General features: G+C 38.1%; 1 protein-coding gene across 1 annotated transcript in view; it reads left to right on the forward strand.

The window, feature by feature from the left end:
* The first annotated feature begins 5,495 nt into the window (after positions 1–5,495).
* CLGN (calmegin) overlaps positions 5,496–24,865 on the forward strand; it is a 72,822-nt gene continuing 53,452 nt past the window's right edge. Inside the window, 1 exon segment of the mRNA XM_020989860.2 lies at positions 5,496–5,631. The gene's annotated coding sequence lies outside the window, so the exon portion shown is untranslated.

The following is a 24,865-nucleotide window of genomic DNA, read 5'->3' on the forward strand; positions in this document are numbered from 1 at the left end:
CCAACTAGAAAATGGGGTATAAGGATTGTGTGATGAGTTCTAACCAGGGGATGGTAACTTCCCCCAGTGATATGGGTGACTATAAATTCCCAGAACTTATGTATGTGTTTTTATCCTGACCTGCTTCTGTAAGAGAATTGGGCCAGTCACATAGACCAGATAGCTTATATGGCCTCTCCCAGCCAAAGGTCCATGAATTTATTGTGATGCCCCTTTTTGGCTCTGTCTCCAAACGTCCACTTGTCAGTACTGGCAGGTTGTGTCTTTAGAAGGCAATGACTAATTACTCCATGAATCATGAGGTAACCCTGAGGGTTTGAGGTTTTTGGTTACCATGGTTCATGACCACCCATCCAAAGTGCTCAGTCATCCAGGAGAATTCTATTAGCATTTAGAAAAGAGTACTTACTAAGAGGAAGCAGCTAGGTGGCTTAACCCTGGGCTTGGAGTCAGGAAGATGTGAGTTCAAATCTGGCCTCAGACACTAGCTGTGTGACCCTGGGCCAGTCACTTAACCTCTTTACCTTAATCCACTGGCGAAGGAAATGGCAAACCACTCCAATATCTTTGCCAAGAAAATCCCAAGGACGGTACTGGCGTGCTATGGTCCACAGTATCCCAAAAAGTTGGACAGAACTGAATGACTAACAATTTACTAAGATGGTATAGGAAGAATAGTAGACAGAAACATATACTGTACCTGCTCTCCCCAAAATAAGAATGTGCTCTCTATCCCTGCACATACAAGGTCCATGGAGAGAGTGGACTCAAAATTAAAGTATAAAGTTAGACAAATGTAAAGAGCACGTGGAGCTGAGGGGACCTCAAGATTCCGGCCCTGGGGGTCCTTTCCTCCAATTGTGCAGTCCTCACGAAATTCTCCCAAGAAACAGCTCTCAGCTGGTCTCTGAGGATCAGAACCTTTTTTGAATCCACAGCCAGTATTTTTATCACAAAACATAACAAACCCTGAACTAATGCTGTCTTCCATTTTCTGTCATCAACCACTACTACTTCATCAGATTCTGCCTGATGGATTTCTTGGTTACCTGAGCTCTTGCATCTCAGAATATTCATTTCCCTGAGATCAGGAAAAAATGTACACAAAAGAAAAGTGTGCTTGCACATGTGAGCAACCAGGTGAGAAATAGGGCAGCTGTCCTTACCACTACCTGCTTCACAACAGTTCTGCCCCACTTCCGGCCAAGAAGGAAAAAAACCAGAGCCAAGTCATGCTTGTTCTATGCAAACCCATTTTTGGCTCAACATTTCCTGAGTCATCAATCCTTCTAGGTTGTCAGGCAATTAGGAGACTTTTTGTTATAGCACAGTAGCAGCTCCTCAATCGTCATGACTAGAAACAGGTTTCCCAAAGTTCCCAGTGTTGGATTGAAACCAGGTAGGAATATCTGAATGTACTCTGTAGTGTCTACCAAGAAGGGTAAATCTCTACTCTATCATACTCTAAACACTGGGTCCTCGCTGACGAAGTCTCCCTTTACACTATGAACATACAATGTTTGGCTCACAATCTATATAGCATGGGATCCTCAATCCTATGAAACTTGTATTGTACCTATGTCTCAGTGTGGGCAGCTAGGTGGTGCAGTGGACAAAGAGCCCATCCTGGAATCAGACACTTCTCTTCCTAAGTTCAAATCTGGCTTCAGACAATTACTAGCTGTGTGAGCCTGGGAAAGTCACTTAGCCCCATTTGCCTCAGGTTCCTCATTTGTAAAATGAGCTGGAGAAGGAAATGGCAAATCACTCCAGTATCTTTGCTAAGAAAACCCCTAAATTGGGTCACAAACAGTTGGGCATGACTGAAACAACTGAACAAACGCCAGTGTACGTGTAGGTTTGATTTGGTAGAATAAGTTTAAAACCTAAGCTCTCAAACCTGACAAAAGAACACATATGTGTATATGTGTACATATATGTAAACACACATACATATGTATTCCCCCAGTATAAGAATCTGCATGTTATGTTAAAGGTTAACTATCAATTCAGTATTAAAATCATATTTATAAATAACATAATTTAGCAGGCATGTGTTACATCAAATATTTATATAATTAGGTAGTTTCCCCCAAACCTATTTAGCAAATCCTGCCAAATTCTAGTAAGGACAAATAAAAACTTTATTAAGAACATAATAACAATTACATATTATTAGTTTCTTTTACAATGAATTACTTTTTTAATTTAGATTTTTCAAAATAGGGGAGGGAGATATAAAGATCAGGAAAGATGCCAGCAGAGAAAATATACAAAATGCAGTAAATCATTCCTATACAAATGAAAACATTCAACACAAACGCCCACCAAGACAATCCTTGTTATAATATGTGAGAAGACAAAACAATAGTAATCACATGATCTGCAGCAGCCAAAACTTACTAGTTTCTAATGCTTCTCCCTTTAAACAATCATTATTTCTTGAATTGGCTGACACACACAATAATGATTCAAATGGGATTCTCGATAGTGGGAGCTTCTCATAAGAAGTTTATTGCTCATAGAAATGAACACTTTATGGAAGAAAAATAGATAATTTGACAAAAGCCATTATTAATGCTGTTGGGAATAGGGAGAGGGATAAAAAATTGGCAATCCATTATATCCAAAATGGGATATCAGTCGAAAATAACTTATATCACAGGAAGCACATGTACAATCTATTTTAAGAATTTATTGAAATAAAAATGAAATGTTTATATTTATGCAAAGTCAGCAGAACATTTTCTTTACAATCCTTTGAGGCAGGTAGTACAAGTTTTATTATACCAATTTTAGCAAATTCAGGGTTTTTTTTTTTAAGTGGAAAGAAGGAATCTTCCTGATTCTATTTCCCTGGCACACATCTGGAGCACCAAAAAGGTACCATTATCTCCCTCCTGTCTCTTACCACATTCCACTTCTTGTGTATAGCATCTGTTTTTTCTTCATCTGTTTTCTCTCTTCATGACTGATAACTGCAGCCCTATTTACCTTTGAGGTTAAAATCACAGACTCTCACTTGGAAGGGACCTCAGATGCATATTAAAACTAAATGTCCCCAAAGTCTTACTGCAGTTCTGAGCTATTACAGCTTGAAACTTTGCTCAGACTTTTGGAATATGCTGTATGTGCACAAGAATGCTCATATTACATCTTCTACTTGTGAGCCCACAGTCTTCATTTGGAGACTTCAAGGTGGAAGACCCACCATTCCTGAGACAGCCATTCCCATTTTGGAAAGCTCTAGTTAAGAAATTTTTCCTGACACTGAGTATAAATATGAGCCTGTGCAGCACCGCAGGCTGGCCCTTTCTCTGAAATTTATAGCTGCCTAGAACAGTGATGTCAAAGTCAAATAGAAACTGAGGACCACTAAACCTTCCGAATGATCCCTGTAAGCTGCATATTGATTTAGTTTTACAATGTAATATTTTATTGTATTTTTATTTATTTTGTTAAATATTTCTCAGTTACATTTTAATCTGATTCAGGTTGTATTTGGCAGTGTTGTGTGTTTCTTGTTTGACACCTCTAGCCTGGAATACTGAAAGTTTAAGTGACTTGGTCTAGCTAACAGGTGTCAGAGGCAGAAACGAAGCCTAGGTTTTCCTGACTTCCTATGTATATAAGAGGCAGGTAGCTGGTGGCACAGTGGATAGAGCCCTGGGCCTAGAGTCAGGAAAATGCCAGTTCAAATCCAGCCTCAGACACTTATTAGATATGTGACTCTGGGCAAGTCATCTCTGTTTGCCTTAATGCAAACCAATCTAGTACCTTTGCCAAGAAAACCCCATGGACAGCATTGGTATGCTATGGTCCATGGGGTCATGAATAGTTGGACAGGACCGAAGAACAACAATAAAAGGCATTGGATGAGATACGTACAATCAGGAAATTTCAGATGCCATTCATCTCCAACCCTACCTGAAAAGATTCCTCTCCAAAATACATCTATCTGACAAGTCTTTGCTTGAATGCTTTTGGTGAGGGGCCCCACCACTTCCTGAGGCCACCCATTCCACTCTTGGATAGCTCTAATTGTTAGGAAGTTTTTTTCTTCCATCATACATAAAGATCCTTCTCTGGCATTTTATACCCAATATGCTTTGTTGTGACCTCTGGAACTAGGCAGAACAAGAAAGCAGCCTGGTAGGGAGGTGAAGAGACTTGAATTTGGAGTCTGAGGTCCTGTTCTTGCTTCTTACTGCCTAGCTCACTGTGGACAACTCATTTCACTTTGAGCCTTTTCCTGAGGATGTTGCACATTTAAAATACTTGAAAGCTATTCAGTGCTTTCTCCCCCTTCCCTCTCCTCTCCTCTCCTCTTCTCTTCTCCAGGCTAAACATTTTCAGGTCCTTCATCCTCACATACTCCAGAAGTGGAATCCTCCACTTCCCTGGCCATCCCAGTGCCCTTTCTCAGGCAGGGCTGAGCTTAGACCCAGGAAGATGTTCATAAGGTATCTATCTGGTACAAGCCCCATGAGAGGCCAGATCTGCTGGAAAAACAAAAAATAAAAGCGGATTTAGGAGCTGAAACTGACCTTGGTGGTCATGTTCACCTCCCCCTTTATTTTGCAGATGAAGAAATTTAAGGTCCAGAGAGATTAAAATCAATCAAAAAGCAATTAATAAGAACTTGCATAAAGGTACACAGACTTTGGACTCTAAATTGCACGCTCTTTTCACTGCAGCAAGCCCTAATAGCAAATGCAAACACTAGCAAACCGGTCACTAATAAGGTATACTCCACAGTAATTCCCCAGGTCCTACCACAGCCTAAATGAAGCCTCGAGCCCATCCAATTCCCTTTGCTCAGTTCTGCTTCCACCCTCACTCAGCAACCTTCTGGTTACTAATTCGGTTTCCCAGATACCTGCATATCAGGCAGGGGGAGGGGCAGGCAATAGATTGTAGGTGCAAGTGCTGGGATGCCTCAGAAGAAGCCCTACATAATAAGCAGACACTACATGGTGGGCACAAATGTCGGGATATGCCCGAGAAAGGCACGGTTTCCACGAGATGTGACTAAACTCGAATTCTTGTGGGTAAGAGTCAGTCTCTCGAGTTTAGTTCCTGAACATTTCCCACAGCGTGACTGCTCCTGCATGAACTGATAAAATCGAATTTCCAAGCCTGCTAAGCTAAGGGCTCGTGCAGGGACCTACAAGTGACCCCACCATACTCCAGGTGGTGTTTTGCATCTGTCCATGCGGACCCAAGGGGCCTGTCTGCTCAGGGGCAGTCACCACGATCATTTCATTAAAGAGGTGGGGGCGCAAGTTGGGGATACCTTGGGCCGGGAGTTGCAGACCCTCGACACTCGCGCGACTGCATGAGGGACTAGGGGCGGGAAAGCCGAGGAGCGCGCCGGTAGCCGCGAGGCCGCGCGTGCGCCGGGAAACCCGTTGGGGGCCAGGCAGCCCAGGTTGGCGCCCCCTCCCCCTTCTCAGCCCCCAGGGGCCCGAGCCCAGCGACCGTCGTCGCGTGCCGCTGCTCGCGCATGCGCCGTTGGTAGACGCTGTTGAGCGGCCGGCGGCGACTTTGGTTTTGTGGTGGGGTGACCACCCTGTGGCCGCCGGCCGGAGCCGAAGCGCCTCTGCCGAGGGGCCCCCACTCCGAACACAGGTGCGTGACTCCGGCCGGGCCACTGAGGAGGGGACGGAGCGGCGAGCGGGGCGGGGGCGAAGGGGCGAGCGTCGGAGTTGGAAGAGGAGAGTCGGCTCAGAGCCGAGAGCCCCTGAGGGGACCCGGACGAGCGTCCTCCTTGGCCCCAGAGAGGGGGGAGGGTTTGAGTGCGCCCGGGGAGCCGGGCTGCTCCGTCGCCCTGCCCCGGCGTGCGGAGATGGGGAGGGGGCTGGCCCGGGCTGGACGCGAGTCCGTTACAGCGGCGGTTACTGTCCTCCCGCCCCCCATCGACGTACCCGGGCGTTGGGCGCTCGAGCTCCGGGTCCCCCCACCCTCCACTGGCCCTTGGGAGGAAGCGCGCGCCCTCGGGGCCGGACTGGTCAGTGGAGTGCGCCCCGGGGCTGGACGGGCGCGAGGGCCCAAGGGGGGACACGGGGCTGTAGGGAGCGCCCTTGGGGGCACGGGACTGGACGGGCGCGCGCTCCCACGGCGGGACTGGGGGAGGGGGCTGGGACTGCCCGGAAGCGCGCCCGCAAGCTCTTCCACTTACCCGGGGACCTGCTTCGGTTAGGGAAGCCGGGTGGATCTGGAGCCGGGAGGCGCTGCCTGCCTCCATCCAGTCTTGGCTCTGCCAGACTTTGGGATATTAGGCAGTACTGGACTTAGCAAGTATTTATTTAGCGCCTACTGTGTGCATTGCCCTGGAGTTGCAGAGATCAAAAGGGAAGCGTTCCCTGCGCTCGAGCTTACATTTTGATGTAGTCGCCTCTGGACCTTTTTTCTTCACCCGCCAAAGTTGACCTAGACAAGAATTCGTAATCTTTATTTCATAGATCCCCCCCCCCCCCCGCTCCCGGGCACTCAGGGGAAGTCTGAACCCCTTTTCAGAATGTTTTAAAATGCATAAAATAAAATACCAAAGGAAACCAATTATATTGAAATACAGCTATAAAAATATTAGAAAAACAAGTTGGTGGTCCCTCGGTTAAGAACTCCCAGCTTAGATGATCTCTGAGGCCGTTTTAAGCTCTAAATCTGTGGTCCCCGACCCCCTTCTGTTTGGTGTCAAGTGGCAAGAGGATTGGATTCGAAGTCCTGGTCCTAGTTCTGGCCTTTTACTACCTATACAACCTTAGGCTTGGTAGCTTTCCTTTTCTGGGAAAAGAGATTGAATTTAGTGATTTCTAAAGGTCTTTTTCGTTTCTAAATCTCAGTTCTTGAACCCTGCACCCTAGATGCAATTAGGAACCCGGTGTGCTCCTGGGGGAGGGAAAGAGGAGGGCAGAGTTAAATCTAACTTTAATTAATAGCTCTGGGTAAGAGACTCATTAGACAGGAAAATGTCTAAAACTTGTTTGTCTGTTTATGGTCAATCAGTGCTTTGCCTATTTCATTTATGACGCTTGCCCCAAGCAAGGACATTAGGCAGTTAAATTTCTCCTGGGATGGGATGAGCAGATAAATCTCATTAGGCTTAGAAGAAAAAAACAAGTTTTAGAGTAGGGGAGAATCCAGTAATATTATGATGGTATGTTGTGGTCTTGACCACCTTTGAAATTTCTTGCAATTTATTACTTTGCTTTTATAGCCTGTAGGAGGAGTAGAGGTGCTACACTTTTTGTTTCCGAATTTTAAGTTTGATCTCTTCCTGATTCATTCTTTTGTCTGAACACTTAACTGATATGATAAATTTGATTATAAATCTTATTCACAGACTTGGTGACATTAATTGTATTGGTATGAAGTGGCATATTCTTTGAATAGAACTTTTTAAAAGTGTGTTACTTGATTTCAGTATTAGAAAATTTTCTGTCCTTTTTAATTGGAAAATTAAAATTAAGTTATGGTAACCATTGCAACAATACTTAAACAGATAGCTTCTGAAGCTTATGAAGTACTATTTGCTAATTTTGACAATTATTTGATTTTTTTCTGAATTGTTGGGCTGAGCAACATAGACTTCTATTTCATCCATTTTTTCCTCCTGATAAGTACTTTTATCCCTTTTAGAACTTTTTATTGATGAGCTCCCTCAAGTGTGATACAATGGAAAAATTCCTAGCTCTGGAGTAAGACGACTTGGGTAGGTTCTGATGCTTCCTCTGATACTTATTTGTTACCTAATGACCTTGAGTAAGTTAATTAACCTTCCTAGAAGAACTTTTGAGGTCTTTTTCTACTCCAGGTCCATGATCTCTTTGAACACTTTAAATAAAGTGAAAAACTCTGCTTAATAAATATTTATGGAATAAAAAAAACTGAACATATGAAAGTGAACAAAACAGACTAGAAACGGTTATAAACATGGGAGCAAAAATCAGTAAACTCAGTGACTGACAAAATGTTGAATCATCACAGATTTTGCAGTTACTAAAGCCAAATTTCTGTGACTTTGGAAATTTGACTTGGAGATTAATTGTAAGAGCAGATGGCGTTTTAGACCCATTTTGTTCATGGTCCATGACTTGTGGGGATGTGGATAAAGAAAACACTTGTTTTATCTTACTAGTTTCCTTTTGACGTCTAGTGGTTCAGTTTGTTTCCATATGCTCATTTAATGAGAAACAAACACTTTTTTGGATATTCTAAACATTTGTGGTAGGGTCTCTGGATGAAAAGACAATTGATTAATCCATTAGAATGGATTAGAAAAGATCTTTTCATCTTTATTTTAATAGGCACCCTGTCTTCATGTCAGTAGGTTCCTGCCTATTGTCTGACACATGTACATCCAGCAGTCTCATCATCATGAATAATATCTGACATTCACAGTGTCTTAATGTTTGCAAAGTGCTTTACACACATTATCTCATTTGAAAATGCCCAATAACTCTGAGTTTAGATATCATAAGTATATTTTCCCCATTTTATAGATGGAAAGTGCATGTATAGGGATTTTCTTTGCCAAGGAGAAGGAAGATGAGAACTAAAAAGGAGATATTGGATACAGTGAATTAGGCCATTGGTTACTGTTTGTTATGAACAGTTAGTTTCAGGAGAGAAATGAGTAAGACCAAGAGCTTGAGAGTAGTGAGGCTACAGAGACAAGTGTAGACAATTTTTCAAGAAAAAATAGTAGATATGTGGACCTAGAAGCCAGAACAGCTATATTCAAATTCTGCCTTCAACACTAACAGTTGTGTGACTCTGAAGTTTGTAAAAGGGAGTTGCGTTTGCAGGGAAAAGATTATGAATGAGTTCTGTTTTGGACATGTTGATTGTGAGATATCTATGAGACATCCAATATGAGATGTCCAGAAGGCGGTTGGCAATGGGAGGAGACTGGAGCTCATGAGAGAGGTTGGGGCTGGGTATATAGATTGTGAATCATCTGCATAGAAATTAATTGTTCATTGAACTCATGGAAGCTGAAGAGATTACCAGACAAGAATAGTGGAAGAGAAGAGGACCAGGGGCATAGCTACACCTATAGTTATTGGGCATGACCCAAATGAAAGTTCAGAAAAAAAGTCTCTGAGGTGGAGCACCAGAAGAAAAAAGTGTCATGAAAGCCTATAAGAGGAGAGAGTATGCAAAAGAAAAGGATGATGGATAATGTCAAAGGCTGCAGAGAGGTCAAGAAGGATATAGATTGAGAGAAAGGCAGTGAATAGATTTGTCAATTAAGAGACTTCAAATCTTCGGGAAGAGTAGTCTTTTTTTTTTTTTAAAGTAGTCTTAATTGAACGATGAGGTAAGAATGAGATTGTTGAGGGTTTAGAATCTATTGAAAGGAAGTAGAGATAGCATGTAGAAACAACATTTTCAAGATGTTTTGCTACCCCTTTAATTTCACGATACCACTACTAAGTCTGGACCCCAAAAAAAGATAAAAGAAAAAGGACCTATGTGTACAAAAATATTGATAGCAGCTCTTTCTGTAGTGGCAAAGGATTGGAAACTGAAGGAATGTCTATCAATTGGGAAAAGGCTAAACAAATTGTGGTGTATGATTGTAATGGAATACTGTTGTGTTTTAAGACATAATGAAGATACTGATTTCAGAAAAATCAACTACATTCCTTTCTCAAAGTTGAACATAGTCAATTAACCACAACTCTTGGGTCCAGTTATTCAATCAATTCTGAATCCACCTAACGTACTTTAGTTTAGCACATCTAGGGAGGTAGAAAGAAGAGGACAGATGATGAGATTTGCTTTATTAAGCAGTAGGGGTGCCAGGAAGAAGCAGGTGATAGTGCTGAGAAATTTGGGTGAACGGTGGACAGGAGGCTAGGGGACTGATAGAGTTCATGTTTGGATCATCACAGTTTCTTTAGAGAAGTAAGCTTCAGTCATCTCTTATAATGGTGATGGTGTGGATGAAGGAAAGGAAAAAAAACTTTGAAATTGTTGAATGGATATATAGAGTAGGATTGTCAACATCAGCTCAGGCCAACCTAAGGTTATGTATCATTTTGATGATATTTTTATGTAACATTTGTAGTATATTCTAGGGACACTTTACATGGTCCTTGGTTTTTATACTTAATAATTTCTTTAAAGAAATTTTATTCTTATTGTACAGTGTGTAGAAGATTTACCCTTCCCCATTTAACATGTCACGTTTATCTCTTATCTATTTCATGGCGTCAGGGTTACCTTGGTCTCAACTGTATTTTGGCCATCATTTTTGTTTGCAAACCTTCAGATGCTATATAATTATTACCATTGCCTATTATCTGATTTGCTCACCACTTTTCAGACCTTTTAATCTAGCTTTTTACTGTAATTTGAATATTTATCTAAATATTTTATACTCTAATTTGGCTTCTGATATGTATCTCTTAATTTATCCACCAGCTGTGCTTTTAAAATTTGTTGGCCAGTCAAAAGATAGTTTTATCCTCTATGTTGGTGTATAAAATTAATTTTCTTAGTCATTTATATTTTAAAAATAAAACTGCATCTAATTTTTTTTATTGAGCTAAATGGGAAAGTTTTGGCAAGTAAGTAGTTAAAATGGATGTAATTTATAGCATACTATGTGCTGTAATTTAATTTAATTTAAAAATTTCATAAAGATGTTTTTATCAGGAGTTACAGTTCCTCAAATCAGTTCACTTTGGGGAATCTAAATAACAGTTTACTTCACCTCTTTTTTAAAAAAAAAGCAGAAAGCAGGGAAGGGGCATCTTGGCCATGAATCAGAGCTAGACCTCAACTAATTTTTTTATGCTCATATGGCAAGTTCCAAGAGCTAATATGATTTACATTTATAAGCATGAAAACATATGTTTTTTAGAAGTCTCTAGTAGGAATTCCCTGAAAGACTTTAAGGTAAGTATTAATTAGTCCATGAGATAGGTGACTTTTCATTGTAAAATGAAATAAAACATTTCCCCCTCCTTTCTAGAAGAAGAAATTAGTCTTATCCCCTCATTCAAAATGAGGAAAAGTGAATGTTTCAGGTATACCTGTTTTTAGGTAGCAAATAAAGCACTATAGTAAATTCATAGTGTTTGCCTTCCCCTTGACTTGAAAAAAATTTAGAGGTGGTTTTTGAAAAATAATAATTGTATTCAATGAGTTAGAATTTTAGGTCTAACTTCTCAGACTTAAGAGGAATAAGTATTAGCTACCAGCCAGATATAGTGTCCAAAAGTAGCTGTCCACCTGTGTGTGTTTCAGCTGTTTGGGGTTTAAACAGTTTGAGGCGAAGTGAGAGAAAAAATACAGGAAAAATTTCAAATTAGGAGTGGAAAGTGGTTTGAAATCTTTTAATTAGCCTAATTCATTACATCTTAGGAATCTGGAGGATGAAAGAAACTGTAGTTATGGTGATATTATAAATGAGTGCCATGAGTTAAATCCTCAAATTTCACATCTCTCCACTACATCAGGTCTCGTGGGGGGGGGGGGAGATTATATTCCCTGAGTTAGGTATAGTGGAAAATTATTCCTTGTCATTTAGATTTATTGATATTTCTTTGAGGTGTTGGGAGACAGTTTATAGATCCTAAATGAGTGGTTCTTTTTAAGCCTTAGAGTGATCCCAGTATGAAATGACCTGCCCAGAGCTAACCTGCAGTGACTTTTAAACTTAGAAGAGGATTTTAGATTTAGCGTTATCATAGCTCAGACAGTCCCTTTCAGACTAGTTCACCTTAGCCCTGGTGCCAAAATTTGTTGCTGTTACATTTTTTTCCCAGTTTTTTTCAACTTTTTATTTATTTTTTTGAAGATTTTTTATTAATTAACTTATTTTTAGTTTTCAACATTCACTTCCACAAGATTTTGAGTTCCAAATTTTCTTCCCATCTCTCCCCTCCTCCCATCCCCAGACGAGGTGTATTCTGAATACCCCTTCTCCCAATCTGCCCTCCCTTCTATCATTCCCCCCCCCTCTCCTATCACCTTCCCCTTCAAATTGCCTGTAGGGCAGGATAGATTTCTATATCCCTTTGTCTGTATATCTTATTTCCCAGTTGCATGTAAAAACAATTTTTAACATTCATTTTTAAAACTCCAAGTTCCAAATTCTCTCCCTTCCTCCCTCCCCATCCACCTTCATTGAGAAGGTAAACAATTCAATGTCGATTATACATGTGTAGTCATGAAAAACACTTCGGTAATAGTCATGTTGTGAAAGACTAACTGTATTTCCCACCATCCTATCTTGCCCCCTCATTTTTTCTATTCTCTCCTTTGACTCTGTCCCTCCTCAAAAAGTGTTTGCTTCTGATTACTCCCTCCCCCAATCTGCCCTCCTTTTTTTATCATCCTTCCCTTTCTTATCCCTTTTCCCCCTATTTTCCTGTAGGGTGAGATAGATTTCCATACCCGATTGAGTGTGTATGTTATTCCCTCCTTAAGCCAAATCTGATGACAGTAAGATTCACTCATTCTCTCTCACCTCCCCCTTCTTCCCCTCCATTGTAAAAAGCTTTTTCTTGCCTCTTTTATGTGACATAACTTACCCCATTCTACCTCTCACTTTTTCTCCTCCTCCCAGTGTTGCTGTTATTCTTGATGTTCATTCAATCATTAAGCATTTGTTAAAGTAGCACATACTATGTGCCAGGTGCTTTACAAAGACAAAAATGAAATTGCTCTGTGCCTTAGCCCCAGATGTAATTTGTTGTGCCATCCCTCCCTCAGACCATCAGGGGAAGTTGGCAGCTTCTTCCACAAAAATACATTTTCAGGGCCACAACTGTGCATTTAACTAAAAAGCTACAACTTAAGGTGGTTAAAAAAAATCGTAAGAATATGTTAAGCGTTATAGAATCAGTTCACTTGGTAGGTTCAATAGCAGCCCTGTTTACAGCAAAGAAGTAAGTATTAGGTTAATCATGTTCCACCTAGCAAAGAAAAATGAAGTTTTTAAAAGTTTTCAGGTTCTTTTCTCCTAGATCTTTAGGTTTAACCCAACTCAAGTTCAGAGCCACTGTCTCATTTGTCTGTCTATTCCTCTAGACTCTTGAATAGAGCCAAAGAACAGGATTTAGCTTCTGAGTCGTGTCTATAGTTCTTATCACTTGCCCCTTGTTTTATACTGCAGTAAGATTTAGCACTTTTTCATCTGAGGAGAAAAGTCTTTTTGTTGTTGTTGTTGTTGTTGTTGTAGTAATTCACCAGGTGCTTGGCCTTTTGATTCTGTTCAGATAAGCTGTCCAGTTTTTCTGGGTGGCAACTTGCTAGCTACATACATCAGGGATCCCCTTAATAATTTGAAATGTCACTTTGACGCCTTGGGTCAGTTAGTGTATCCAACTGACTCTTCTCAGAACAGCCTAATAGCCATGATTATATAATGATAGGTCTCTGTAAAGACTGATTTTAACATATAGTTTAAAATCTGAATTACAATAAAAAATAGCTGTGGTTCGTATTTATTTTCATAGCATTGTTCACGTGGCTTTAAATGTTTCCTGTGACTATAATATTTATAGATACATTTTCATCGAATCCATTAATAACATTTGATGGTGCATATTTTATGTTTGTGTGCATCTCAATCCAGTTTTTTCCCTTTTTCAAATTATTTTCTGTTCATCACCTTATGGTAGGTTCCTAAGTGCAATCAATTGACAAAAGAAGGTGAACTTTTTTATGGAAGTTATTACTTTTATTTTTACCATAACTTGGATTAGGAATAGCATAAAGAAGAGTGCATTTTTTTCTTTTTACAAACTCTACAATCTCAGTATTTAACCTTATAATCTTGATACCTGCTTTTGATTATTGTAATTATTATTTTAGAGAATTTTCCATAAAATACTACTGTGATACTTAATTATGTCATGGAGGTAGCTCTAGGTTCTGAAAGGTTATATACCACTGGAGTATAAGATTGGGCAGGTCTTAAGTCCTACTACGAGAATAGGGAACAGTCCTTGAGAGAAGCCAAGTCTGCTGAGGGCAAGTCAGACTTAGCAGGGAGAGGTTTGTCAGTACTGGGTTAGCTATTAGATGATGAATTCTTTGGCTGTAGTAAACAGTGAATCAGGGCAAATCATGGCTCTTGGAACTATGTTACATTTTCCCTTCTATTTCTGTTAATAAAGGTTAACATGTAAGTTAATATTTATAGATGGTCAACTTCCTTTTCTACCACTGTGTATGTGATAAATGTTTTAAGATCTTTGCCAGGAAATTACTATACTATTGGAAATTCCAAACCACATCAATACTTAATTTGACAATGAAATAAAACCAGGAAAAGACAAAAGGAAATTGCACTAAATATTAAGATGGCTCATAGGTTCTCCTTTAGAAAAATAAGCAGAGGAGTTGATGAAATTGGTTTCACCATGAATGCTTTCAGAGATAAGGAACATCATTTCATAAGACATTTGGTAATATCACCTTGCACTGCTCATGATGAGCGTAAGCTTCAAAAAGGCCATTATGAAAGTAATTGTAACATAAATGTGTGGCATGGAAAGAAGGCTGGATCTGGAGCTAGAAAAGTTGAATTTCAATCCTGGCTCCTCTGCTTACCGGTTCTTTGGTCAGGGCCTGGTTAACTATATGTAGTTGTTATGTAGACAACAAATTACCCAACCTCTTCAGGCCTCAGTTTCTCTTTAACATGAGGGAGCTAGAATAGACAACCTCTGAGGTGCCTTTGAGTTCTAAGTCGGTGATCCTATGATCTGTTGCAAAGGATGACTGGATAGAGAATCTTTATAAGGAATTTTATGAGATTCTGCAAACCAAGTCAGCATGTATTTTGTAGATGATGTTACTTGATTTTAAAAATGGGCTCAAAGGAGTTGCATAAAAAATTGTTGAACGTGGATTTGGGTTTGAGAGACGAATGAAGTAGAAAACATAGATTAACAAAAGGGGGCCTCTAAACAACCTTATACATAATCAATCTTTTAAAAAACTGATGCCTTTTGTTTTTACATAATATTCATTTTGAATAGATCCTCTCTCTTCCTGTATCCTCTTGAATTTTTCATGTAACAAAATTTAAGATAGAAAAAGGAAATTAGCAAAAAGAAACAGTACAAGAGTAATGTCTGACAGTGCCTCTCAGATGAAGAGAGGTACATTTTTATAACTATTTTTGAGAAGAGAGTTGGAAGGCCCTGGACATGAGGTACACTGAAAAACTTCATGAAAAAGAAAATAGACCATATTTTCAACAGAAAATGACTACATATGGAAGTCAGCAAAATAAGCCGCTTGTGTACTATTTTTCATATCAGTTGGGGTGAAGGTAAAAATTAATATCAAATTAGAAAATAGGCTTAAGATGGGAAGAAAACACTGTAAACAATTGTAGTAGTTTACCCTTAATTTGATCTATTCAAATGATGCTTCCCTGCCAAAAAATGAGAAAAATAGACTAAGACAATTTGATTGTGCCTTAGTCAGTTTATCTGATCTCTGCCAGAAAAAGAGCTAGTAAGAACAAGACTGGTTTAAGAATACAGATTCATTTGTAAATACTGTTGAGGATTATGGGAGGAAATTAAGAACATTATATCCTTACAAAATAATGAAAAGCAGTAAAAATTAAAATGTGTCTAAAGAAGAGTTGACATTTGGGTTTAACTAGCTATATTACCATAAGAACATTCATAGATGCAGGTGGCAGGGAAGACCAGAGACAGATGAAAAACTTGATAAATTTGCCAGCATTTTCTCTAATGAGCTATTTTCATCAGCAGTGATACAAGAACTGTTGTTTGGATACATTGCTCAAAATGGTATATAAAAACGTAGAAATGGTGCTTCTACAAATTTGCAAAGGGACTCTGGGCCAGACCAAATAAAAAGTGAAGATAGCCATGCTAGGGATAAACCAATCAAGCATTGATGTATGAAATTAAAAGATATCTCAGTTAAGAAAAGATGACAGGCAATAAACATGTAACACAAGATAAAAGGGATAGCTCACAAACTACAATGAAAATCAGGTTCCAAAAAGATCTTGAAAAGTTAAGAGCATTGAGTTGATTCTAGTAAGATGAAATTCTCATATAACTGTGGTCTCATTGATTTTAAATTCCCTCTGATAATGCAGATCCATGCCTGCCCATCCTGTGTGACTCATCCTGTCTGTAGGTTTGCCAGTAGGGGTCCACCAGCGTGCCACATGACTTCCCCTCTCTCACTACTGATGTTGTGACACTATTAGTGGAACCTTCTTGTTTTTCTAGAATGTTTTTATCTTGCTTTTCTTGTTCTTGTTGTTTGTTTTATTCTTTTCCAATTACATGTAAAGAGAGTTTTCAGCATTCATTTTTTATAAGATTTTGATTTTCAAAATTTTTCTCCTTCCCCCCTAACCCCCCTCCTCAAGATGGCAAGCAATCTGATATAGTTTATACGTGTATAAACATATTTCCACGCTAGCCATGTTGTGAAAGAAGAAACAGTCTTGTTCTTGTTCTTCAAAGTTCCTCTTTGGTTATATGCTGCTGCTTGTGCACACCTACCATGTTCCTTTCTATTGCCCTCTAATAATTTAAAAAAAATTTTTTTTGGATACTGTTGTATTTTTGCTTTGCTACCATATATTAGGTCTGATAGAATGTTGGTATTAAAAAGATGGACTTTTGGAAAGAGTATTGTTATTTTAAAAGGGGAAGCTTGGGTTTTATTAAAGGATTTTGGTATTTTCCTGAAGCCATGCCACCCTCTCCCCTTCCCTTTTATTCAACTCTGGGCCCAGCTTGTCCATTTGAACTTTCAGTATGTATACCTGCAGTAAGCTGGCCATCCAAATGCATGTTACATTCTGGGCAGTAGATACCCTTCATCCGTTGAGCTATGCATATTTTGTGACTAATAACATCTCTTTTGGGAGGCGCTGAGTTCTGGGGTGTTCCAGGACTTGTTTAAAGTAGTACAAAGTCATCCACAAACAATAGCATCAGGAGGATCTCACCATCCACGAGAAACTCCCTTCAATATAGGCTATGCACACTGAGTTTCCTCCATCATACAGGCTTAACAACTTTGGCAAACATAAAGCTCCCTGCTTTGTTATTTGTTTGATATTTTCCATCAGAGGGTCATCAAACAGGTTTAAGAAATCTAGACTGATTTTTATACGCGAATGGGTGGGACGTGTTCTTTTTTTAAAAATTAATTCATTTTGAATTATCAACAATCACTTCCATAAGCTTCTGAGCTTCAAATTTTTCTCCCTCTCCCTCCACACCTCTCTCCCCAAAACAGCATGCAGTTTGATATAGGCTATACATATATATTCCTATTAAACATATTTTCACATTAGTGATGTTGTAAGTAAGAATTAGAGCCAATAGGAGGAACCACCAGAAAGAGTAAACAAAACACAACAGAAGAAAAAAAATAGCAAGTAGTATCCTTCTATCAGCATTCAAACTCCATAGTTCTTTCTTCTTTGTGGATAGCATTTTCCATCATGAGGCCTTTGGAGATGTCTTAGATCCTTGTATTGCTGAGAAGGGTTAAGTCTATCAATATTAGTCATCGCACAATGTGGCTGTTATTGTGTACAACGTTCTCCTGGTTCTGCTCACTTCACTCAGCATCAGACCATACAAATCTTTCCAGGTTTTTCTGAAGTCAGCCTACTCATTGTTTCTCATAGCACAGTAGTATTCCATTACATTCATATACCACAGCTTGTTCAGCCATTCCCCAATTGATGGGCATCTTCTCAATTTCCAATTCTTTGCCACCACGAAAGAGCTGCTATAAATATTTGTGTACATGTGGTTCCTTTTCCCATTTGTATGATCTCTTTGGGATACAGCCCTTACAAGTGGTATTGCTCGGTCAAAGGGTATGGATATTTTTATAGCCCTTTGGGCATAGTTCCAAATTGCTCTCCCAAAAGGTTGGATCATTTCACAACTCCACCAGCAATGTTTTAGTGTTCCAATTTTCCTACACCTTCTCCAACATTTATCATTTTCCTGTTTTATCATGTTGGCTAGTCTTTTTTTTTTTTAAAGCCTGTAAGGTAGCATTTTGCTCTGCTTAATCAAATACTTCTTCATGACCAAAAAGTAATAATAATAAGCCCAGTGAGATAGTTTCCAAATTTTTCATTCAGTTGTGAAATGTAATAATAGTTTGTTGTTAAAGTCTACTTGTTCTATACTAGTATTCTCATTGAAGTTGTCCTTATTTCATCTTTATATGATTGTCATAAAAAGTTTTTATAAATGGGAGGATAGTTATTGATGATCTTGTAGTCGCCATTTCTCAGTAATGAAGTCCGAAATCTTATCCACACTTTCATTATCTCCCCTACTTTCTGATACCTTGTGTATTGATTCTTCAAAGTCTTCACAATTGTGTCATCTCCAGTATGGATCTCATATGTAAATATAAACATATTTCTGTATGTGTATGTGTGCATCCATCCATCATCCATCCAGGTATTCTATCCTGGCTGCTTTTCATGTTTTTGTTTTCTTTTTTTTTTTTTGTTTTGTTTTCTTTAGTTCCATTTCTGCCTCTCTGGTCAGTGCATCTAGGACTGTCATGTTAGGGTCCAAGTATGGTGGTTTTACTGTCCTTGAAGAACAATACTGTCAAATAATTGGTGATAAAGCAGGTGGGTACTTCTGCCAAATGTTTTGTCCAGTTCTTGGGTGGAAGAAGTCACTTATTGTGGTTTTTTTTTTTACTAGATTTTTTAAACTGAATTTTAACTAGAGTTCTTGATCATTATTCTATTTGGTACAAACTTCAGGATTTTGTTGTGGTAGGTATGATGCCCCTAGGTAGTCTGCTTCCTTTTCAGACAGCCACCAGTCCTTATAAAATCTTTGTGAAAATAATGTAGTTTCATATTGGTTGTGTCCTCAGTGAAATAAGAATTGAGGACAAATAAGTTTTTCATGTGATTCTCTTCTTACTCTGTCTTTACAATCACACAACTGACTGAAAGGTAGAATACATGATTCTGCTGGCTTATTGTTTATTAATTACAGATGCAACCATAAAGGTAATTAAAATGAATCCTTTTTAATGTAAAACAAGTAATAAAACAGGACAAATTAGGCTTAACAGATTTGTTTGTTCCAGTTGTGAAGGATGACTTCCTCTAAAGTCTGAGTTGAAAGAGGCGTTCCTTAAGGGTAGCAAGATCCTCCAGATACTCTGATATTGGGGGCATCAGATCCCCAAACATTACAGAATATCTTCAGTGAGAATCATGATTATTTTAGAGTAGTCTAATCTCTTTAGTTAGGAAAAGCTAAATGTATGGAAAATGTCTCTTGTTTGGATTAAGATATGTAGTGACTAGTCCATTGAGTTAGTATGTTACTTAGTATGTTACTACCTATAATTGGGACAAACATTACACATGAATGAATCGGGCTAAAAATTGAAGAGAGAGAGTAGATGGCATTTGGGAAATTGTGTGAGGAAGTTTTAGTAATCTAAAAATGCCCACTACAAAGGCCAATATTTTCAACAAAAATGGTGTCTTGGTGATGGCTTATGGTTAGGGAGCATAGGATACTACACTTTCCAAGGAATTCAAAGTTGTAGGTTATTCAAAGCTTTATCAAGTAAATAACCATTTGTTAAGTGATTACTTTGTGCCAGATATTATGCTAATTTCTGGGAATATAAATACAAGCAGAAAGAAAGAAGCCTTCTTCCCCCCCCCGGGGGCGTATATTTTAGTGAGAGAAGACTTAGGACACAAGCTGAAAAGCTGGGGAGTAGGAATGAGATGGGAAAGATGAAGCAAGTGTTGGGCAAGGGGAACACTGTAGGGAAAGTCTGGAGAGTTAAGAATACAGCCTGAAGAAAAATGAAAAGATGGTTAGTCTGAGTGTTTTCTTGAAAATGGAGATATAAGTAAGCTGCAGCATATTTCTAGTGCTGAACTCTTAACTCCTCTTTAAGTAAAGAAATGGCTAACTTTGAGGAACTATAATATCAGAAAAGTGAGTGGGCCAAATAGATGGACCCAGTCAGGTTCCTCCATTGGCACCCTCAAAATATTTTTTTTTAAAAAGACCTGTAGGAATGCTTTGTGCATGTGGATGTATAGACACACACACATGTGCATATATGTGCATGTGTGCCTACATTTGGTGGACAAACTGCCTGTGGAGGATCCACAGAAGAACATGGACCTTTGCAAAAGATGAGAAGGCATATGTGGGGATTGTGCTTTGCACTGAAGGAATAATCACATAAATGAGATCACAGATCCATTGTAGTGTTTTAGACAAATATTTCCATGTTGGCTACAAATTTTTATTATTCAAGATAATACCATTAAAACCTTATTACTTAGCAGTACAGATTTTAAACTGTATTATAAGGTGGTAATTATAAAATCTATCATATTGGCAAAAAAATAGATATGCGGCACACAGTAATAAATGATTATAGTAACCTTAAGTATGATAAATGTAAAGATTTAAGCTTTGAGGATAAGAATTCACTATTTGGTAAAAATTGTTGGGAAAAAACTGGAAAGCAGTCCGGTGGAAACTAAGTATAGAGTAGACCAATATCTTATGCCATTTACCAAGATGAGGTCAAAATGGATACATGCCTATATATAAAGGGAGATATCATAGGTAAAGTAGAACATGGAATGTATTACTTACCTGATTTACAGGTAGGAGAAGAATGAATGAATAAAGAAGAGATAGAGAGCATTGTGAGGTGTAAAATGGATAATTTTGATTACATTAAATTAAAAAAGGTTTTGTACAAATAAAACCAATGTGGCTAAGATTAGAAGGAAAGCAGAAAATGGGGGGGTATTTAATTTCTCAATTAAGGGCCTCATCTCTCAAATATATAGAGAACTTTGTCAAATTTATAAGAATATGAGTCATTCCCCAGTTGATAAATGGTCAAAGAATATGAACACACAGTTTTTGGAAGAAGTCAGAGCTATCAGTAGTCACATAAAAATGCTCTAAATCATTATTGATTAGAGAAATTCAAATGAAAACAGCTTTGAGATATCATCTCATACCTGTTGAATGGGCTGAAATAATAGAAGGGTAAAATGACAAATACACATGCTGGAAAGGATGTGGAAAAATTGGTACACTAATTCTTTGTTGGTGGAATTGTAAACTGATCCAACCATTTTGGAGAGCAATCTGGAATTATGCCCAAACAGTTAAAAAAAATTGTGTATACACTCTTTGACCCAACAATGCCACTATTAGATCTGTTTCCTAAGGTCATCAGGGAAAAAGGAAAAGAATCTATATGTTCTAAAATGTTTATAGCAGCGCTCTTTGTGGTGGCAAAGAACTTGAAATTGAGATGCTGATCAATTGGGGGGGTGACTGAATAAGTTGTAGTATATGCTTTTCATGGAATACTGCTGTACTGTAAGAAATGATGAGCAGGTTGATCTTAGGAAAAAATGGAAAGAATTGTATGAAATAATGAGAAGTGAAACGAGCAGAACCAAGAGGACATTGTATATAGTTAACAGCAGTACTGTTTGAAGGGTAACTGAATGACTAAGCTATTCTGAGCAAGATGGACCTATAAAGGAAGATGTGATCCACTTTCACAGAAAGAACTGATATGTGGAGCTATATATTTTATGGTTTTGTATATATAACTTTGACAAATGTTGGCCTTTAATGGTGCAGGGTTGGGGGGGAGAAAGGGAGATAGTTCGAAACTCTCAAAATGTAACCAAAAAAATTTTTAATTAAAATTTTAAAAAATATTGCTTGATTAGATTTTTGGCTTGAAATTTTTTGAAAATCTTTGCTACGCTAAGTATTTCAGTAACTTTTTCCTAAATATTTAGAAATTCCAGAACTTTTTTTCCCCTCAGTTTATCATATTCTGTTGCAAATTGAATAGGAAAAAGAGATTTGGCTGGACTAGCCAGTTGGGAGATTGTATAGCACTTTTCAATGATGCTGATCTGGTAGCCTCTATAAATGCCTATCTTTTTATTACTAATATTCTGCAGGTGATGCTATCTTGCTGTAGATGTCAGAAGAATCAAAATGGAAATGATTCTTGAGTATAATGGAGAGAGATATATGGTTGTTCTAGATAGGATTTTTTTGTTTTGAGAAGTGGCATAAAAGACATTCATTGAAAACATATATATGAGTGGAAAAAGAGGTGGGTCAATCATGTAATATAAATCAAGAGTACCCAGTGTACAACCAAAGTGCTGCATTGGTTTTCACACAATAATAAAAGAACCAAGGAAAAGCTTCCAAGTATTAGACACTTAACTAGCTGTTTGACCCCAGGTAAGTCATTAAATGTTTGTCTGCTTCAGTTTCCTCATCTTTAAAATGAGGATAATAATAGTTCCTTTCTTCTAGGATTGTTGTGAGAATCAAATGAGATAATTATATAGCAGTTTGTAAACTTTAAGGTATCATATAAATGCTAGCCATTAATGTTATTTTTATAATAACTCATTTATCTACGTACTACATCGCTGTTTAGCAGTTGTCCTGAACAATGGATGGACAGATACCCAGAGGTTGGCATTTTCCATTTTTCTAGGATAGCCAAGACAAGCATCTGCTTTTATTTGGTTTGTACAAGTCCTTGAAACTTCCTCCACTCTTAGATGTAGCTAGAAAAAATGTTCACTATTTGTCTAGCAGCTGCTAGCTGTTGATAGGTAAGCAGGAGCCCTTACTCCAAGTTGTTACTGTGCTTGTGAAAGGATTTGCATTGAGGTTATAAGTTGCTTTGAAAATTTTAAACATGGTGTGCTTAATGTGGAAAATTTTAAATATTTGTTCATTGTTTTATTGAATATAACAAATTTACCTTCTAAAATCATTAGGAAAGTTGCAAATGTTTGCATTTGTTTTCTTAGCAAGCTGTATGTGTGAGTGTGTATCAAGCTTTTTTCATCCTTCTTCAATAAACAGCTGCTGTTCTGCACTGTTTTGCCCCTCCCTCCTGCCTCCAGTTTCAACACCTCAGGGAATTCTAGGCAACCTTAATTCCTAACAAAACAAAAAGGGAGACTTCTTGGTTATAATGCAGTAATAAAGATGGAAATATTTTGCAAGTTGAACTTTAGCAGTGTCTCTCATATCCCAATTATTTGCTATACCAAAGTCTTAGAAGGTGTTAAATAATAACCAAAAACAATTCTTGTAGTTGTTATCATTTTAATCATCCTGAATAATAACACCTATGGTAAATCAGCAAACCAATAATTATTGTGGATGTGGTTTCAAAAAGAAGAGCACTCTGAATAAATTGGTAAATAAATGTCATCAGTTATAAACAAGATCATTCAACAATGATTCTTAAGTGACTGTGCCATGCACTGTGCTAGGTACTGGAAATAGACAAAAGAATGATAGTCCTTGGCCTCAAAAATCTTATTTTCTACTGGTGTGGTTATCATGTATGCACAAGAATAATACCAGATAGGGAATGATGCAGACAAAGGAGAGACCCATACAAAGTGATCCAAGAAAATTTTAGGAGGGGGAGAACACTTTGATCCAGGGAGAGTTTATAAAGGAAGACTATACCAGGAAGATATTACTTGATCTGGGTTTAAAGAAGAGAAGTATTCTTAAAATATGAAGATGAGGAACCAGTGCATTTGAACCATGCAGAATGATTTGTGCAGATGCACAGGGATGGAAGACCAAATAAAATCGATGGAAGACCAGATAAAATCTACTTAGAGGAGTAATGTGAATTAAGGTTGTAAAGATAATTTGGAGGTAGATTTCAGTGACTAAGGAATTTGTATTTTAGCCTAAAGTAATTCAAGAATCACTAAAAGTTCTTAAACTGAGAAGTGATAATGCTAGTTGTTACTACTTGGTTTTTAGGAAGATTATTTTTGCAGTTGTGTAGAAGGTGTGGAGAGCCTAGAGTCAAGGTGTCAAGGGAAATGCACAGTTAGTAATCATAATTGTGAATGTGAATGGGATGAACTCACTCATAAAACAGAAACAGATAGCAGAATGGATTAGAAACCAGAACCTAACTATATGTTGTTTACAAGAAACACACTTGAAACAGAGAGACACACACACAGTTAAAATCAGGAACTGGAGCGGAATCTGTTGTTTTAGCTGAAGTAAAAAAAAAAGCAGTCATTATCTCAGACAAAGCAAAAGCAAAAATAAACCTAATTAAAAGGGATAAGCAGGGAAACTGTATCTTGCTCAAAGGAAGCATAGATAATGAAGTAGTATTAGTAGTAAAGATATATGCACCAAATGGCATAACATCCTAATTATTAAGGGAAAATGAATTACAGGAAAAAATAGACAGTAAAACTATACTAGTGGGAGACCTCAACTTTTTCCTCTCAGAGCTAGATAAATTTAACAATACAATAAATAAGAAGAGTCAAGGAGATTAATAGAAGATTGGAAAAGTTAGATATGATAGACCTCTGGAGAAAACTGAATGGCAGTAGAAAGGAGTATACTTTTTTCTCAGCTGTACTTGGCATTTTCACAAAAATTAACCATGTATTAGGGCATAAAAACCTTACAACCAAATGCAGAAAAGCAAAAATGTTAAATGTACCCCTTTCAGATCATAATGCAATAAAGTTATATTTAATAAAGGGCTGTGGAAGCAGAAATAAAAGTTAACTGGAAACTAAATGTAATCTAACCCTAAGGAATGAGTGGGTCAAAGAACAAATCATAGAAACAATCAATAATTTCATTAAAGAGGACAACAATGAGACATTCCAAAATTTGTGGGGTGCAGGCAAAGCAGTACGTAAGGGAAATTTTATATGTCTAAATACATGCATCATTAAAGGAGAGAAAGAGCAGATAAATGAATTGGGCATGCAACTAAA

This window comes from Phascolarctos cinereus, unplaced genomic scaffold (genome assembly GCF_003287225.1).
Source record: "Phascolarctos cinereus isolate Bilbo 61053 unplaced genomic scaffold, phaCin_HiC Scaffold_9;HRSCAF=440, whole genome shotgun sequence".
In the NCBI taxonomy this organism is placed as follows: domain Eukaryota; kingdom Metazoa; phylum Chordata; class Mammalia; order Diprotodontia; family Phascolarctidae; genus Phascolarctos; species Phascolarctos cinereus.